The sequence below is a fragment of the Coptis chinensis genome, chromosome 9 (assembly GCF_015680905.1).
Source record: "Coptis chinensis isolate HL-2020 chromosome 9, ASM1568090v1, whole genome shotgun sequence".
NCBI lineage: Eukaryota > Viridiplantae > Streptophyta > Magnoliopsida > Ranunculales > Ranunculaceae > Coptis > Coptis chinensis.
The window spans coordinates 5,815,949-5,835,552 of record NC_141464.1 but is presented as its reverse complement, the minus strand read 5'-3'; the positions used below and the strand labels follow the sequence as shown (position 1 = coordinate 5,835,552).

The following is a 19,604-nucleotide window of genomic DNA, read 5'->3' as shown; positions in this document are numbered from 1 at the left end:
CCTAACATCGAGGCCTTTTCCGGATTGTTTGGCTATAGGGTTGGTGAGAACTCCACAGTTAAGCGTGCTCAGGCAAGAGTAGTTTTCAGGATGGGTGACTTCCTGGGAAGCTGCTGTCCGGAGTCCGAAAACCCTATAGTGCTGGAGGTCTGCAGTGGCTAAGCTAAGTAGGGACAGTATTGATCTGGTAGGATAGTATCATTGGTCATCATAGTAGTGATCATCTTGATGGCACTTTGTTTCTAGTGATCATTAAGGGGTTCATTACTGATGGCACTGTTACTATAGCGTGTACTGTATCACTGTAATAGTTAAGGATGTGTACAGTAGCTCTTTTAACCTTGATGGTAGTTCTGTAAATATTAAAGTTGCTGATATAAATGCTATATAATGGTTTGCAACACTTTTTATGATTTTTTTTTTGTACATTTAAATGATGTCATATTAATTAATTACCAATGCCATGGTGTGTTACGTTGCATTCTCTTAGCCATTTTAACTTCCCTTATTAAGGATATAGTATCACTGTTATTTTAAGGTGTGTGTCCTTTATGCAAGATTTTTGAAAACCAGAAGCTGCTATGAAAAAGTGCTGAAAAAGTCAAAGTCAAAGGTTAAAGCCCTCAGCTCAGAAGACCAGAGATGGAGCAGGTCCTTATCATAAAATATGGCATTCTCCAAAACCTATCTTGATCAAGAAGAAATTAAAAAGCAAAAGAAAAAACAAAAGCATAAAATAAAAGGTGAGGTGTCTCAAATGTAATGGAGAAGGGCAAATCAGTCAAAAGCATAAAGTAGGGGTATATAATCTAAAAGTTAGGGAGAGAGAATGCACCTAGACTTAATATAGTGTCATGTAGGATTTAATTTCTAGTCTTGTTTTTCATTCAAGTTATTTACTTTCTTGTTCTTCATTTCAATCTTGTTATTTGCTTTTATATTTCAATCAGTCAATCTTCTTCTTTGTGTTATTTCTTTCAATCAATCTTTCCATTATTTCAATGTTTGTGCTTACATCTTTCATTCCACAAGTTTTGTTTTATTGTTCTTCATTCAACTAGAAACTAAACAAGTCCTAAAAAGAAACTATATTCCTTCCTTTTAAAACTCCCATTCATTCGACTCCAAATAATTTATGGTGAACCTCACTTCTAATCTTTTGAAGATACTTCACAACACTCCATTTTAGATAAGTCAATATTTCTAAAGAGGATCACTGCATTAATTTAAACCATGAAGTGAGCGGAGCTTATAACTTTGCCATGTGTCCATTTGAGTTCACTAAGTATGCTACTTCATTATTTAAAATGTTGGTTTTTTACTGAAGCTGATGGTGCGAAAGAATATGATATATTACTTCATGAATCAGACATAAGTTAGCAACTCTCCATAAATACTTTAATTCTTGACGCTAGTGACTTTTTTCTCAATTTGATAGTAGGGGAAATACTAGAGACATTATCACAACAACAAAACTACTAATAATTTGAACACATACCCTAGTGGCCAAATCATAAAAAACCTTGAAAATTTTATCAGTTGTACCATCAATTCCAGCTTAGAGCATGCTTGAGAACCGTCATTACTTTGTGATCGAAACATTTTTTTTTTCTATTTAACAATTGATAGGAAATACATGAATTTTGCATACAAGTTTCAGTAAAAATATGTAAGATATAAGAGGAAAACATGTTACCAAAACCACGTGACTTTAGATGGTGGAGATGGTGGGTTCTAAGACACTAGTGGTGGCGGACGTGGTGCTCGGTGGAGTGTGAGGGAGGGTTTGTGTTTATCAAAAAAGTGAGGGATGATTTTGCAGTTGGAATAGTGTTGGAGAAGTTTCATAGAGGTATTATGAAAAGAGAAAATGAAAATTTGCTAACGTGGTCAGAGACTAGAGGGAAATTTGAGTGATTGCATGGATTCAATTTGAAGGGTGGGGGGAATTTCTGTTGAAATTGTTATTTACTTTATTCAAGAGAGTGATGGAACATTTCCCTCGCTGCCGATATTATTTTTTGAAATATTAGGGTACAATATAGATATTTTGAGCACACATCATCTTGCCAGTTTCACTTCGTGCACCGTAGATTTAGGCATTTAGCTAAAAGGGACTATACTAGTTCAACAACAATGACAATGCTTATCCAGGTTCTCTTCTACAATTTGTTTGTAAATTGTCCATGCAAAAAAAGAAACAAGGTAATGTTGGGGTTGTCCCTCACCATGACGCAGAAGTACACAACTCAGAATGGCATGAAGTATGACATTGTTTGTGGCTTAATATTTATGTTCTGAGTTGCGTTCTTCTACCCATGCTCTTCGATGCCTCATAGTGAGGGACGAAGGACAACCCCAACATAATGGACGACTGCTTCACTTCCTAAAGCCTCATCTAGAATTTATGTTGTGATCTTAATCATGGATTGAAAGAGGATTTTTTTTTTTCAATAATAATCTACAGTTTCATTCATCCACAAATATGGGAAATAAAGTTGTTAATGGCAGATTTAACCAGCCTAAATAAATAGGATAATTAAAACTTTACTTTAATTATACTCGCAAAGGGCACGAGGTCTATTGTAGTAGACAAGCGAGAACAAGGTCGAACCCACAAGGATTGCTATCTAGGAATAATTAAAATCTAAAATATATTTAACCTAATCCGAATGATTATGGTTGTTGATTTGAAAGTGGTTTGAATTAACAATTGAAACTATCTACTTTAACTATACTATAAAAATAGTAAACTTTAATTAACTATGAATGGTGGTATGTAACACTAAGGCATTCGAATCCACCATAGACCGTTGTAGGTTCTCTTAATTAACTAATCTAAAGTTTTCTTTTGAATCACGAGTAGCATGAGGGAAAGGTAACCCTAGCTTGCTCGAATATGTGATAGTTAAGTCCTAATATGCATCAATGTATGCGCGGTTTATTAGAATTTCAGCATGCAAACGTATAAACTCCTAGCAAAAGTTGTCTTCTTATGGCACAACTTCTCACAACCTTATATAGACGTTAAAAACCGATGCTTATATAATAACGACACTTAACCTAACTATTGATTAGTCAAAACATGGTATCACATGTTAGATATAACCAATGAAAGAAGTTATACTAAAAATCAGTATGAAATCAATCACTTAAACATTATATAATTTGATAACAATAAACAGTGAATAAAAGAAATCATACGCAAGTCTAGGGCTTCATCTAAGCCCTACCTTGGAGTTTAGCTACTCATGAACATGGTGATAGAAGCAAAAGAATAAGGAAGAGAAGTCATCGAGAAAACCATCGTCCTGTGTGGTGGCTTCTACTCCAACAACTTTCCTTCATCTTCTCCAGTAGCTTCCGAGTAGTTTCGTGATTTTATGTGATGGGGGAAAGAGAGAGAGAGCTCTCTCAACTTCCTTCGTTTATGTAGGGTTTCCCTAGGGCGTACATGAGTTGGGATCCACTTTGGAAAGGTTTCCTTTAGTGTTTGAATCATTTTAGAACTGTCCAAATTGAGTTATGAGCAGTGAGCGCGAAGTGCGAAGGGTGCTAGAAAAAGTATTGTAATTATGCAAAATCTAGAAGAGCGGGCGGGGGGGGGCACGCTCTCGAACAGGCCAAATGAAGGGCGTGCGCCCTTTCACCTCTTGACAACAGCACTTCAAACTTTGAGTAGTTCTTCAAGATCTCTAATACATGCTATTTCCAACCTTATTTTGTGTATTATATCTCTGTGATCAAGCTACGAAGATCTTACAACCCCATAAAGTCCCCAGTCTCAATCTGTTTCGTCGTATTGACATCAATTCCTGTAAAACCAGTGAAACAAACTAATCAAATGAACTTATGTCAATTAACTAGACAATGCAATATAAATATGGGCATGAATGTGTAGCATTTATGTGCTTATCAGTTATCCTCATAGAGGTTACACTGCTCTATTAGGCCTTCGTGTTGCACCCATTGAGCCAACTTAAAAACTTGAGAATTCACTGCGGCCTTTGTAGTTGTCCTACATAGAATAGAATTACACAAAACAACAATACTGTCCACTACTATAAAGGTTAGGTAAGGGGATCAGCGAAATCATCTGTGCTATGTTCTGAAGCATAATTTGGTGTTGGCATTTTGAGAACATATTAGTTCAAATTTGATAAAAATCAAACATAATTGGGAAAGCCATATAGATTTTGTGTGTGATTGCATGTGCACATGCATCATATCAAGGTTACTTTGAGCATATATCAAACGAACTAAAAATTTCCAAAAATTCATATGTGAAGTCTTGCCAAATATTTGCAATATAAAATGGAAACAACTTAGATATACATCATGTCATTACAAAATTCGGAAAACATTGCACTAAGGCGGTAATTAAACATCGAGATTAGGAGACTTGAATGTTTTTATCGCTTATTCATTTATGGCTTCATTAATTTATAAATTCAAGAACCAATCAATTTAGAGACTTTTTGACTGTTTTTTTTTTTTTTTTTTTTGAGAAATTCGAATTTTTTGTGACTATTGTCAATCATAGCAAATTTGGAATTCGATGTAAATTTGGCAAGAATGAAAACGTAAAATTCGTAGAAATTCGATTAAAAATTCTCAAAATTTTGCAGGAAGCCATAATTATCAAATTAGAAATAAGATGAGCGTTAACATAAATAATTATGCAATGTGTGATTGTGCATAATGTTAAGGTTTATGGTTTTATTATAACCTCCAATTATAGGTGGTATAGGCTATAGACTGTACATAAGCCCTAAACCGAAAACCTTATAATTTTTGTGCAGGATCTTGAATTATACACGATCACTTCTCAGAATGAATTTATCAATTGAGTTTTGTCATGTATGTATAATTTTGAAGGAATATATGTGCATAACTTAAGATAACGCCTATGATCCTCTTATGCCTAACTCTTGCTTAGTCGCTTTATGACTTCGATTTAATCCAAAGAAATATATGGTCACTCAATTTTGACTAGTCCCATGAGTATCTATTTTGCCCGCACCAACATATAAGCTATGCTAAGAGTAGAGCACTCATATGTACGATTTCAACTAGGAAAAGAGTGTATGTCAAAAGGATTGACATTTTGGGTGCGTGTTAGGTTAGGACGTGGTAAGTGATTCTAGTTAACTGACATATGCAGGAATAGGGAGTATGTAATTGGACATGTAATCATTACAATCAAAATTATATAATGATATGCTACACCAGGCACCAAATGATCTACAGACCTAGTAACTTAAATGAAAACCATGTAGGAAGTACTTTAGATGAGATTGTTTGCTGACACATTTTCCTTCACATTTAGATCAGTGTAATCACGTTAGATCGTGCACCTGTTAGCATTGCATCAGTATCAACACAAACACTTCCCATCAACTTTGTTCTTCTTCGTGCATAACATTAAATGCCACATCCATTAACAAACTTCTCACAATGGACTTGCCCCTTGGGGTGAAGAATCATCATCTGAAGCACCAACTCTTCGTAAAAAGTGCCCCTCTTAGCCCTACTCATCCTTGACTAATCACTCCTAGATTCCTACACACACTACTTCTCATTCTCACAACTTCACTTCAATACTTCATCACACTCTAAAATCAAAGTTTCAGTTTTGAACCAAAGAAATCAATAATGGCAATCCAAAAAGATAAGTTGATTTTTTAAGCTTCTTGTGTACGTATCTCAGGGGGGAAGATGATGAACAGATGTATTGGCATATTGCAGTTCTTATTACATATGATTGCACAGTTACTTCATTTTTACATATTCCCTTCATCACACGTATGATCTTCTTCTAGATTTGCTACAACAACAAATGTTTCACACTTACAGTTTTAGTTACAGGGGTTTAGACACTAAAGTGACAACCTTTTGGTATGTTGTTTCATTATCCTTGGCAAAGTGTGACATTAATTAGAAGCAAAGTGTGAATCATATGTGTATGTGTTTCTGTACCATATCTAGTAGAGAAGCACTGATAGAATTTAAAATACGCTTTTACTCCTCTACTTAACTAATTATGCTAGGAAAAAGTAAACTATATTTTCTAATCTTTTTGTATCAAAGTTTCTACTCTCAATTATCATGTAATAAAACTAGAGTAAGAATTCGTTCCACTCCTAGTTGCTTAAAACATACTAATTTAATTCATGATTAACAATTAAATAATATAAGAGTAATGATTCTAAATATAACTAATACAGTGAAAACTATGATTTAATATATTCTAAATTGAACTATGATAATTAAATAATAAGATGTGAATATGAATAAGGAATCAGGGAGATTTGAAATCCACCTTGATTCATCCCTAATATGCTAGTATAAAGTTTGTTGCAACCCTAATCTCTATGTTTTCACACAAGGTTCAACATAAAGGTTAGGTCCTTTTATCCCTAATTATTTATGGCATCTCTAACCAACTAATAATTAGCATGAGAAGAAGTTGAAACCCATTCTCATGGTGAATGAACTACCCTCTAGACTTGAAGCTCTTAAATACAATTATTTTATACTAACACATCAAGTCTTCATCAAAGCTTCAATCAAACCTCTCTAATGGATGTTTAGCTATGGTTCATTAGACTATCGTGGAATAAATCATAAGAAGAAGAAGACATAATTAAAGTACTACTTGATTAAAAATAACTTGAATTGTATTAATGGTAGCTAGGCTAATAAAATACATAAAACTATGTTAAAGTAAAGATAAGAGGTAAGAGATAAGAGGTATGAGAGAGTTAGAGTTTTACCTTAGTCCTCTTTATATAGGAGGGGGCTAGGTTTACAATTTCATACATGGGCTTTGGAGGTATGTTTTGGGCCACTAAATCAAGCCCAAAACCTAATTACTTAAGTCCAAAAAGGGTTTCTCTGTTGGAAATTACTGCAATAGAATTTTCGTCCATGTTTACTCCTTTAATTGGATCAAGGCCTAAACCATTAGAAAGATCTTTCTGAGTTGGTCGTTTTGACATATAATAGGCCAAATCCCAAGGTCTGAGTCCAAAGATACAGCCTGTGGAAGTTCTGCTGACTTTTATGCTCTATTTCTGCCTGCATTGACTTTGACTTTTCAGCTTTGACTGGGCTTTAAAAAGGTTTTTTCTCCTTGAAACTTAGGGTTTAAACATAGAACTTCTTAGCAACCAACCTTTGCTCCTTTCTCTTGCAAAAGTGACATATTTCTTCACATAGTTGACTCCAAGACCTGAAATACACAAAAGTACGTAAACAGTACTAACTCTTATTTATTATAAAAATAATTGGTCTAAATGTAATATTATTAAGAGGTTAAAAATACAATTTTGGGCTCTTATCAAGCACCACCTATTTTTATGACAAAATCTTATTTTGGTGAAGTGTTCATAATTTTTTTCTAGACTTTAGTGTACAAAATTTATATTCCTACTTGTAAACTACCATATATTGGATTGCTATGCATAGATAACAAGTTGGTTTCTTTCGCAAGTCTTCTACATATATGTGGCATAAATATTTTATCTTGACTAGTGTTGTTATGTTTTTTACATGTTTTGCATCAAAGATGCAGAGCAACACAAAGTGAGGACTGAAACATACAACCTGTATGATAGAGTCAATTTAGTTCAAACTCAATTGAAGGAAGTCCAAAACAAATTGAAAGAAGTGAAAAGTGCTTCAGGTGCTGCGGTTTGTAAACAGGTGGAAGAGTTTGCACAGCTGAAAAAGCAATTTTCTGAATTGGTTAAAGATAAAAGGACACCAATATTGGAAGATGGCATTAACATTATAAGTGTCTCTTTGTATGAAAAGGAAAGCTTCAAGACTCCTCCTTTTGTTAAAAAAGGCAGACAACTATTTAAATCACCGCCAGAGTCTGCAAAGAAAATGAAAGTAGTCGTCGATATGGAGGTATCCTTACTTGGCCATATACAAAATATTTTTATTTAGGTGAATGATAAATTAACATTAAAATTTGTTTTCTTTTGTAAGCTCAACCGTACCTGACACTGATATTGAAGATTCTCCTTTCAAGAATTTGAAGAAGGAGTGGTTGAGGCCACACAAGTCATTGACTGCTGAAGAAGCTAACTTCTTCCGATGGATATTTTCACCGTCTTCCAACTCGAGGTAAAGGGTCTCGTCTTTCTGACATTTTTTAAAATGCTAATTATCTCATCCACCAATTCAAATGCCTTAATTTTTGGTTGTAGAGACTTCATTATGCATTCTACAAGGTGGCAAGAGACACAAAGTACATTCAGATACCTGCTAGGGAATACTAGCGTGACAAGCTTTGTATGTTGATCACCGTAATTAATGTTCAATTTATTTCCTTTTAAACTACTAGTGTTGCTCTAATACAATAGTTATTTGGTGGATTGATAAGAGCCCAAAACTGTAGTTTTAACCCTGTAACAGTCATACTTTTAGACCAATTATATGAGTAATAATTAAGAGTTAACACTGATTACGTGTTTTTATGCATTTCAGGTTTCAAAGTCCATTATGTGCAGAAATGTGCCACTTTAGCGAGATAAAGGAGCAAAGGTCGGTTACTAAGTAGTTCCGTGATTAAAGGCCAATATTCAAGAAGACAAAGCCTTCCTAAAGCCTGGTCAAAAGCTGAAAAGTCGACACGGGCAGAAACAGCAAACAAGTCAGCAGAACTTCCGAAGGCCGTATCTTTGGACTCATACCTCAGAATGGGGCCTACCTTATGTTAAAACGACCGGCTCGGAAAGAGCTTTCCAATGGTTCAAGCCTTGCCCCAATCAGAGGAGAAAAAGTGGATGAAAAGTCTGCTGAAGCCAACTGCAGCTGAAGAGGCCTTTTTGGACTGAAAGAATTGGGTTTTGGGTCTGATTCTCTGGCCCAAAACATGGCTCCAAGCCCATGCACGATTTTTGGATCTGAAAGTATAAAAACCAAAGCTTAGCTCTTTGTTAATGGTAGCTAGTTAGACCTAAAACAATATAGATAATTTTAGATCTAGTTTTCAGTAGATTAATTAAGTTTTAGTTCCATTTTCAATTCTTGTTTTAGATTAAGTCTTTGAATCATTGTTCTTGATTGATTAGATAAATAAAATAGTTATTTTGTCAATTTCTATTCTTGTCATTTACATTGTGTTAGATTTGATTTCATTTATTACTTGGTATTCAATTCTTAGTTATTAATTCGATTTTAATTATTGTTTAATTTAGATTAGTAAATTTCAATTCTTTATATCATGTTTAGTTTTAATTTAATCGAAATGATTAGTAATGATTCTCGACTAAACCTCCATTAGAGGGGGTGAGAAGCCTTGATGAAAGCTTGATTCGATTATCGTAGAGTCGTCGTAATTTCCTTTCCACTCTAGAAACGATTAGTTCACCATGAGAATGGGTTTAATCGTTCACATGCTAGTTATGAATTGGTAGGAATGCCATGTGTAATTAGGGATTAGGAAGAACCAATTGTTCTGCGAAGCAGTTCAATTCTGATTCTGACGATTAAATTGGTTAATAGGATTAAGTTGAGTTAAGGTGGAATCAATCCCCCTCTAACTCCTTATAATCGAATCAACATAGCATTCCCATAGTTATTTTGATAACCGACTAATTGCATCTTGTGGGTAGTTGCATCGTAGTCTAGTTGTCACTTTGTAAATCTCTCATTAGACTTAGAGTAGAGTAATTAGACTAGAAAACACAGCATGCGGAAGGACTAGGAGTGGAACGAACTTCCTACTCCACTATATCTCATAGGATTGAGAGTAGAATCTTTGATAAAAAATAGACACATAACATAGTTTTAGTTTACTTACGTTTTGAGTTCATCGTTCATTTCGTAGGTAGACTATTCAATTTTATCGTTTATCAAATGGCGCCGCTGCCATCTTAGTTTCACTTTCGCATTGTTTTCGTAGTGTAAGTACTTTTCTTAAAGTCCCATTTTCACCCACCCACCCTGGTTTGATTCATACTGTGGTTTTCCAATTCATCGTTGAAAAGTTCGGACAAAAATACATCGAAGCCGATCAGCTTATAAGGAGCACACCGCCCTATAGCCTAGAACACGAAAACCAGCCCTAAAACACTGTAAATTTGAAAATTACATCGGCGCCATGAGAGATGCCTTGCTAATAATTTTTTTCGAATTCAACAGTTTTGATTTGAACTTTGATTTTTCAAGTTTTTCAGTGTTCTAACTTGTTATATACACCGAACACGCCGTAAACAAGATGTTATTCATAAGCGAAGCAAGGGCCTTGTCGGTATTCCTTTCTTCCACACCTCGCGATCTCCGTTAAAGGTTTATACTAGTATATCGAAATTGTTTGGAGTGTTGATGTGTTTAGCTAAGTTTTGTTTTAGCCTTATATGAGATTAAAGGTCCGGCGAACAAAAACACCCAAGCGTAATTACACAACAACGTCAACAAACAAGTCTATCTAGTATACCACCCACTACACCTCTAGCTACTATTTCACACACATCACGACACAATGCCGGGCGAAGAAGAGACTCCTCTCTCTCGACTTCTACAAAGCCTTGGCGATAGCCCCAAATCTTGCATCGTTCTAGCGGACCGATTAAGGGGATTTCGAATCCCCAAAATATTTTAATTTGTTACCCGTTTTCATGGATTAGACCATGAGAAACCTTATCGGCATTATCGTAGGATTGAACAAGTCCTAACAACATTCCACCATCCTACAGTTGGTGCGGAACAAATTAAACTAAGGGTATTCCCTTTCACCTTAGCCGATAAGGCGGCGTCTTGGTTAACTGCCCAAGCGCCTAATTCTGTGGACTCATGGACTAAACTTGTTCAGCTGTTTATGGAACATTTTTACCCACTCCTAAAGACGGATGAGATGCTTTCCAAGATTCATTTCTTTCGACAAAATCCTCATGAAACATTTTCAGAGGCTTGGAATCGTTTCAACGATCTCCTTATAGAGTGTCCACATCATAACTTAGCGAAAGACACGTTAGTTTGTGCCTTTTTCAAAGGACTTCTACACCACCATAAAGAAGTCCTAGACATAATGAATGGGGGTAGTTTCTTAAGCAAAGGAGCCTCGGAGGCTTATAAATTTTTAGAGGATCAAACTAAGCGAAATAACAACTGGGGGGGTAGTGATGATATCCACCGCTCCGCTAGTTCTTCTAATACAGTTAAGGCCGCCGGTATGTTTGAAATTAAACACGACCCCGAGCTTAAAACTCTAATCGAATCACTCACTAAAAAGGTAGAGGCCATTTCTGTTCAACAAAAGCCTATCCCGTCATGAGCGTAAATTCAAATCCATGTAGTTTCATTTGGAGCCACGAGCATCCCGACTCCCATTGTCCCTATTGCCTATGAACGGGCTTGTTCCATTAATAGTGAACCTAACGCCCTTGGAGACAAAATCCCAACTTCGTTGGAGAAATAACCAACATGTCACACCTCCGGGTACAATAATCAATATGTTAGGCCAACACAAAGTTTTAACCAAGCTCCACCACAACAAGGGCGGTCGGGGTAATTTTAATAATTATAACAACCAAATGCAACCTCGACAAGGTCAAGCACAAAGTCAAGGTATTTATAATAATTATAATGCTAATAGAGGTATCGTTCCCAAATAATAACTATCAAAATCCACCCATAAATAATTCCGCGCGAAATAGTTCGATCCACCACCCGTGACTACTACACCCACACAACCGATCGTCTTGACACCTTCATACAAGTGAGCCAAAAACTTTTCCAAACCATGGCTCAATCTAACTAACAATGTTCTACAATCCGTTAATAATTTAACCCAACAGTTGGCTCAAGATAAAGCCCAACCCAAAGGTGTGTTTCCAAGTCACGAAATACCTAATCCTAAAACAACAAATACAGCCTTTGAGGTAACCGATAATACTAGTAATGAATATGAAAATGTAGGTGAGCTAAAGGCCATCACCACTCTCCGCTTACGGCAGAGGTTGATAACAAAGTAACTATGCCTATAGTTACCCACCCGATAGCCCTACACACCGCTATTTTACTAGATACTAAAATAGAAACTGAAGAACCTACCACTATAGAGGTACCAGTTACAACACAACCTAAGAAACAGAAAGCCACGGTTAAACATCCAGGTGATACCATTGCTAAATATAAACAGAAACCACCGTTTCCACAAAAATTAGCCGTTTTAACTAGGGATACTAATTATGTGGAGATTAGGGACATTTTCAAGAATCAAACTATAAACCTTCCTTTCCTCGAAGCTATTAAAAAGCTACCACACCATGCTAAGTTTCTTAAGGAATTGTGTACTACTAGGCGTAAGACCAATATACCAAACGACGCCTTTTTAACAGAACAATTCCCAACTCTATCTGAACATAATGGAATTGTTAAGTACAAGGACCCTGGTCGTCCTACTGTACAATGCACCTTAGGAGATTCTTATACAACGACCGCGTTATTAGACTTACGGGCTAGTATTAACTTACTCCCGTTTTATTTGTATAGACAAATAGGTCTAGACGAGATGCAACCCACTAAAATGACGTTGCAATTAGCTGATCGGTCTATTAAGTATCCTAAGGGTGTCGTCAAAAATGTGCTAGTAAAAATTCAGGATTTCTACTATCCGGCTGATTTTGTCATCCTCGATACAGAAGTCGTTAACGACTCTGTGCCGATCATCTTAGGGCGTCCTTTCCTGGCAACTGCCAATGCGCTCATTAATTGCCGCGATGGTTCAATGTCCATGTCTTTTGGCCATCTTGCTGTTGAAGTCAATGTTTTTAAAACAAAGAACACGCTTACCGATTAGCCTATGGATGGAGAGGTTAGCATGATCGAGAGTTTTGCTCGAGATTATTTCAACAACACGTTCCCTGATAATCATATGCCCAAATTTCTTTCCTTTGGAAGTTCAGACTCCAACATTTCCATCCCTACACTAGTCGATACACATATTACGGATGAGGATGAGATAGATGACTTTCTCAAAGATGTAGAGGACTATCATAGTAACGAGGATATGACCAATCTAGATGAGCAATTCGATGAGTTTCTTAGAGCAGGTGATAATTCACCCTATCCACTACACCATAACAGGCTATTTGCAACGGCAAAAAAGCGTTGCTAATAATTTTCGCAACGCTTTTTAAGCGTTGCAAATATGGCGTTGGTAAAGTGTTTCCAACGCTTAAAAAGCGTTGCAAACAGAACTTTCCAACACTTATTATAACTATTTCGTACACACATTTAAAACCTTTGCAACGGGCAAAGTTGTTAGTTAATTTTTAAAAAAAATTAAAATTCATTTGTAACAGCTATAAACCGTTGCTGATGGGTTGCTAATAAAAAAAAAATCTCATATTTTGTAGGGAGACCAGCTAAACCTACAATAAACAATGAATACAAGAATACAAAATTTCTCATATTTTGTAGCGAGATCTTAATACATTCTAAGATCGCCTCAACTATCTCATGGGGTAGATCACTCTACACCTCCACTAAATAAGCGACACGTCGTATTCATTATCAACTTCCGACATATAACGGAATCGTGTCCTAGTATTACAACGGACCAAAACAAGTTGTTATTATGCAAAAGCGGACCAAGTGATTACACCTTTCCTCGAATACACTAATCCCACTCCTAACTTATTATGTCGGTGTCCAACCAATACCCGCACGGAAGAAAAATGAACTAAGAATGACGGCCGGAAGGATCCGCCTAATTAACATGAGGGATGATAAGTGACATCTAACTACTTGAAAACAGAAAGTTTGAGTCCGCTCTGCGGCAAAGTTTGACCGATCGTTATAAATCCTCGTGAAGAGGCATGTTGATGAGCATCTGCGGGATCCTTACCATTACCATCGGGCATTCCCTCCTCTAGTCCAATACTCGAGATGGTTGGTCACACATCATGATTAGTACTTTCGAGGATGGTGTATCGATCTTGAGCCGCAGTGACTAGGCAACGAATCCAATTCATCCAATCATTTCGCTTCCTAACTTGGTCACCCCGAATCAAGAATATATTTAATCTAAGACTAGAGAAAAATGATGAGGGAAACAAGATTTATTTAATGTACTCATGTTTCCAAGCTTGAATCTATGATACTACACCAAATACAGGTTATGTTACGACACCAAAGACAAAGTTATACGACGTTTTGTTGTGCGCATCACATAAATTTCCTGTTAATAAGATTTCACTAAATTTTTAGTGACTGTACTTCCACTACGGTTGATGTAATACAGATTCCAATATAAAATTTGGATATTGATCGCCAACCGCTTAACCTCGCAAAGAAAAATTCAGAATCTCCGTACAAATATGAACCTTTTACAAAAATACTGTTTGACAACAACGGGGCACTAATTCATGTGTCATGTCGGTTCAAGTCTAAAAATAATCCATCTTAAAAAGTGTGTTGCGAAAATAACCAATCATCAAAAGAGACGAACCGGTAATACTTGTGAAGAGCAAATATATATAACGATCTTGATTATGTATGTGTATCTGATTGGGACGAAATGACTAATTTACTAGAGGCCTTCACAAGTCCGACCACATATAGTGAAGTTATTTCATTTCTTTAATCGAAACATATAGAGTTATGTATACACAACTAGAAAATATTCTTCCATTCATCTCACACTATCCACTAAGCGCACCCTTCAGTTCTGAAAACCTTCTTAATGGACTGGATAGCACAATCTTAAAGCGTATGAGTCAGTTAAGACATTAACTTTGTGCATAAATCAATAATCAGAACGAAAGAAAGAAAAAGATAATTAAATGAGGGTTTAGGCCTCGTGTTATCTGAAGATGGCAGTCTAAACAAATAAAACTAGGGATCAAAATAAATGCAAAATTGAAAATTACAGAGACAGATGTATAGTTATAGAAGGGGAGCAGAAATATTGACTACAATGATAATATGAAAAACATCAAAACCAAAAAAGGAAAGGGCAATCATGCATAAATTTTTTGTTAGTGTCTGGCTAGCGCGCCGAACCGAGGCCCACACACCATGGATCTAACTTCATCCCCATCTTAATCACCACTGAGCCTGGTTCGTTATGCATCCATTGGGCGGGGTCCCATTTTCATAAGGTCTCAATACTGATAGGGGTTGATGTCCAACTCAATTAGTTGGCTTTTGACTCTTCTATTGTGATGTGGGACTATTTCACGTCAGTCCAACACCAACAATTCTAATGAGCCCATAAAAAAGAGACGCAAACCCTCGTACAGGTCAAACTACATTCATAATTCCAAAAGTTTGAGTTATGCCAACTAGCGGAGGTAAATATACGACCACTTAGCTTACTACGTTTTAAGAAGCCTATTTGAGCCTACACGGAAATGTATTTGGGGCTGATAATTTGTGAAGATAATCCGACATCATAGGGATCATCTCACAAAATCAAGACTGTCTATCTGTAATCTTGGAACGAAATAATATCTATCTGTAATCTTCAATTGGTGATAACTAAAGGAAGGAACTCTTAAGTAAAATTGAAGTTAAATTATACAACCACTACAAACCACATAGCAAATCCCACCACTCTCTTTACTTAGTCCACTAATTCTTGCTTAGAGACATATGAGTCCTTAATATAATAATTTGTAAACAACATTCTTTGTGGAATTAATGATCAGCTAAAAGGTAAATATAGAAATATAATCACCTATGGTTCTGATAAGGGAAATGTACTTTCAAATTCAGTATCTCCAAATCTATGACCATATATCAACAAAAAAAAACACAGCTATAACCTCATAGTAAATTTCATATGGAATCATTGCCCACTAGTATAGCATATCATGTTCTGATATTAGCATGCAGTGATAAGGATTACCCCACAAATATAAGGAAAATCAGTCTATGGTATCAACTACTAGTATAAGTTAACAAGCAATATTGTACCATAATCAAAATAATAAAAACCCCTATCGAACAATTATAGTTAATACTATGAATACCAATATAATTTTAAGTTTTTAAGGATCGAGCTAACTAGAGAAGAAAACAAGGAAGATAAGTAGGATAACTCCACCAAACAGCAAAAAGGGGAACCAGAGGAGCACACTATTGGGATGGGAAATAACTATTGAGATGGGAAAGAAAACCAATATAATCGTAAGACATTTAAACGTGCCATATCAAGCCACACATTTTCCTTGCATGCATATACATTATCGATTCTGATGAATTCCTAAATCAACCCGTATTTTGATCACTAGCACTACCTCATGGCTACTCGTAAAGTCGTAAACCAAGAATGACATTTATCAATAAAACTCACTATCCACTTTAAAACTAAATTTCATTATCAAAGCTAAAATCATACTCTAACAAAGTTTCAACACATAACAATATCCATTATTATAAAACTATGAAGTCAAAGTGAACAAAATGACAAACCTGAAAAGCACACCAAGCAAGATTGAGCAAAGCTAACAGCCCCACAAAGTGAACAAACCTAAAAAACCTGAAAAGCACACCAAGCAAGATTGAATATGCTAAGTCTAGCTGGTCTTCTACATTACATGGAAGAAGGGAAATATAATACAAAAAACTTAATAGAACCAAAAGGAGATGAACAACAAAAAATTTCTTCGCCATAATTGAACAACTAAGATTTGACATATATTGATATGTATGTGGTAGAGTCAGTGAATTTTATATGTGGGAACATATTCTACGTGGGCTAGTGGGACGAATAGAAGGATACCTATGCAACTAGCTGGTCCTATGATTTTAAAATATGATTTCACTCAAACTGACAGTCTATCCAGGTAGTCATCCAAATGATTTTAGAAATGCTATCATTTAGTTAATACTTAATTCTAAAAAGAAACAATACATGTGATTCTTTGACAAAGAAAGTGTTGGTACTCGTAAATTCGTAATATATTAAAATATAACCTGAGCTCTGTGGAGAAGAATATCCAAGTCAAACCCAGATATGTTGTGCCCAACAAGGACATCACTATCTAATTTGTGTAATTCAAGCATCAGGCGATTCAACAAGGCTCTTTCACTGCAAAATAGTTAACTAAAAATTTGTGAAATTGATTTGCAAGAGGATGATGGTAAATTTTTCCAGAAGAACTGTTAAGACGTTCTCTTAGAAAGATGAAATGGAACAATATCACATCGAAACAAAGTTTACCTGCTTTCAACACCAAGTATATTCAAACCAGCCTTTAAATTTCTATCAAGTAACCTCTTTCGTGAAACCCATTGGAAAGATGCCTCCTTCAAGCTTTCTTATAACAAAAAATGGCTAAGTGCTCCAATTCTATTCAACTCGGATGCCAACATAGGAGTGTCAATCTGAAAGCAAAAAAAAAAAAACGATCGGCATTATTTCCATCATACCCAAAACCAGGGTTAAGTTGTTGCTTGTTCCTCGGGGAAAAATTTAACACTACTAATAAAACCTTGGTTATAAAGCTCCATCAAACAAAAGATATTCTTCAAGTCCAAAAGTCATGTTAATTCCTAGGCTTAAGAACTTGCAAATTTTTTAGGACTTAATTAAAAGTTCACATCAATTTTCATGTCCAAGTAGTGCTGTCTCATTAATACAACTCCATGAACAGCAATCTCATGAATGAAAAAAAAATAAAATACTACTATTAGCTTGAAGCGAGAACATGAATCTTTGTGATATTACGAGTTATTGGAACTAGACTCACATAGAAAATGCACCAATAACAAATAACATAACTAATGATCTTTATTCGAAAAAATTAGATGATTGAACTCCTGGAGAAAACTTCTTGTAAGCTATAAACGACCATTTTTTATATACGCTAGTTTCCAGTTTTGAAAAACTACTCCCTAGTGGCGTCCTCCTGATATTGGTAAACCAAAGCCAGCAGATTGTATAATGGAAGTCAGTTGGCGTCCTCCTGATTTTGGGTTTGTTAAAGCCAAAACAGATAAAGTGCCTAAGTAAAAATATCATGACTTTTGGCATCCAAGAAGCTTGGCATTGACACCAGGCACAATCCTATTCTATGCCTTCCATCTAACATAATTAGTGCGAGAGAACTTGGTGAAACCCCATCCACGTACGTCCTCCTAACTTAATAAGGGTTTGGGAAGACAAGACAAGACATATCCTCTGTTCATATTCTTAGTCTAGACATAATTAAATTAACAAATTATTACCTGAGATGCATTTCCAAGCCCTGAAGATTGTCGCTTAAGGTCTGCAACTTCATCCTCAAGTATCTTGCGAGCCTTGTCTGCTTCATCAAGTCTTGCCATGATCGCCTCATAACCTGACTCACTGCTTTCACACGCTTTCTTCTCTCTTTGAGCAATATCCTTATAAGGAGCTGAAATATTAGATTCAGTTACCATAATGAGTTGATTAGAAGGGACAGGTTTTAGACTGTTCACATTTAAACATTGAGTGATTGAGATAATATTAAATAGTACGAAAATCCAAGGACTACCTGCTAGTATGCTACCATTTTGTTCTTAGTAGTAGGTATAGGAACAAATGAAGAGTCCAGCCAACAGCCAACAGCCAATAGCTAACAGAAGTACATTGCATACAAGGGGTATGGCATAGAAGCGTCTGCGGATCGCAGCACAAAGCGGTGACTATGCCACCAAAATCCACAAACAACAAACAAGGTCATAAAAGTGCCAATAGCTAAGGAAAAGATAAACAAAAGATATTGACTCACTTACTTAATCATATCTGACGGCATAAAGCGAGCAACTAGTTACTTCATGTTCCATAGGACCAATGAAGCTGGATAACAACAGGGTGTGATTGGAAAAACATTGTTGACCACGATTTCAAGAGAGAAAGAGAGTTGTACAGGTAGAAGAGAGTACACGTGGTTCAATAAAATATTATGTACATACAATTCAACTAACAAAAAACAATCAAAATTTTAAACCAAAACAAAGTTTAATTTTGTGATAAAAATCTCAGTTGGTACTAAATAAATATCGTGAAAAAGGAAAGCCTACTACTTTGATTTGCACCAACCAAATCAAATATTTCCCATGCCCCTCCCTCAGTTTGTTCTCTTCGAAGAAAATTATGAGGGTAGAAAATAGATTATAGAAGCTTCCTGCTATCTCATGAAAATTTACCACAACAAACTGAGTTGTGCACCATGGACTTTCTCTCGTGCAAAAAAGAAAACATAATTTTGATAGAAATGTATGCGTAATATATTTATCCCACCAAGGACAACACCAACAACAAAACCCCTCTTTTATTGCTAACTGCCCCAAGTGAGAAGCAAACACCAACCAAGTCACGCATTCATTCAATCAAACACATAAAGAGCAAGACATGCTATTTAGAGAAAAACCAACAAACTACAATGAATCATCACAAATAAATCTTAGTAGAACATTTATTGTAAGTTTGACTAAGAAAAACAAGTACATATATTTATGCTACAAATCAGTATTTAGTATAGAAAAATATAAATATAAAATCATGGTCACTCCGGAACTGATGAAAAACTAAAAGGAATATAATTTGCATACACATATCACTTGGTGCACAAAACAAAAACAGAAAAGAAAACAAATAGAAAAATAACAAA

General features: G+C 35.7%; 1 long non-coding RNA gene and 1 pseudogene across 1 annotated transcript; both read right to left on the bottom strand.

The window, feature by feature from the left end:
• Nucleotides 1-10,880: 10,880 nt before the first annotated feature.
• On the bottom strand, nt 10,881-10,974 carry LOC147474559 (small nucleolar RNA R71; annotated as a pseudogene).
• Nucleotides 10,975-17,215: 6,241 nt separating this feature from the next.
• Nucleotides 17,216-18,593, bottom strand: LOC147474558 (uncharacterized). The gene is made up of 3 exons (XR_015207351.1): nt 18,486-18,593; nt 18,196-18,365; nt 17,216-17,352 (listed from the first exon to the last, which is right to left on the bottom strand). It is a non-coding gene; the product is annotated as an uncharacterized LOC147474558 (long non-coding RNA).
• Nucleotides 18,594-19,604: the final 1,011 nt, after the last annotated feature.